Source organism: Onychostruthus taczanowskii, unplaced genomic scaffold, assembly GCF_017590055.1.
Source record: "Onychostruthus taczanowskii isolate IOZ18803 unplaced genomic scaffold, ASM1759005v1 scaffold1284, whole genome shotgun sequence".
NCBI lineage: Eukaryota > Metazoa > Chordata > Aves > Passeriformes > Passeridae > Onychostruthus > Onychostruthus taczanowskii.
In genome coordinates, this window is record NW_024498445.1 from 2229 (window position 1) to 3312 (window position 1084).

Below are 1084 nucleotides of genomic sequence, written 5' to 3' on the forward strand. Positions count from 1 at the left end.
TTAGAGTTTGTTAGCAACATTGAATGCAGATTCGTATTTCTGTGGAAGATGAATGGCTGATTCTGCATGATTGAGTGGAGGAGGAAAAAAATCAAGAAAGCAGTGTCACCTGGTGTTGGAGCTTTTATCCTTCCTGACTGATTTATTGAGAAACAGGGTGCTTGGAACTCGTGTATGGCTTTACCCAAACCCGTTTGTAAAACTTTGTTTTGTCCCTCTTCGATTTAGAATAGAAACGAACGTGGAAAGTTCCATTCTCCATCCTGAGTGAAAAAGGAGGCTGTTGCCCCTTTTGTAGCGGGGAGATTATGCAGTAGTGGGACTAGATGACTTCGTTTTTGCATCTTGGCTGGCTCTGTTTTGCTCTTCAAGATCTTTATTTCGTACACTGGTGAGAGTGTTGAAAGATTTCTGTTTCAGAGATTTTTATTTTTTATATCCTCTTTTATCTATAGTATTGGGGGTTTTAGTAGACCTCGCATATATTCAGAACAGCAAATGTCTGCAGTTCTGTGTACTAGGATAAACATCTGAGATATGAATGGATCCCATATCAGGGAGATTGGCCAGAGCAGGGTTTAGGCACTCGAATGAAGCCCATTTGCACATTGATTAGTGTTCTGCTCAGTTTCAATGTTGTAAATTTTTTCTATGGTTCCGTGATTTTCTTCAACACATATTGTAACATCGTCATTAAGAAATACTTAGATGAATTGTTTACTAACGAACTAGGGTGCTTTACACATTGATTTTAGGAAAAAAAAAGAGGAAACCTAGAATGACTTGATTAAATGTAAATCTGTATAAACGAAGAAAATAGAAGGCGTATCTTAGGAAAGGATGTCAAATATTTCAAGTCCTGAAAGTTTCCTTTGAGAGTTTTAGCTGCATCCTTATTTCTGCCTCTAATTCAATCCTGTAACAATTAGCTCCCTGACTTCAAGGAGTATGTAATTGCTCCCATCCCGCTTGTTTTAATGAACCTGATAGCTTTGTATTTTCGGGATATGGTATCTTAATGTTTTCTCTCTGAGAGCCTGTTGTTGAAGATGCTTTTGAACAAAAAGGATGAGATTAACAATAA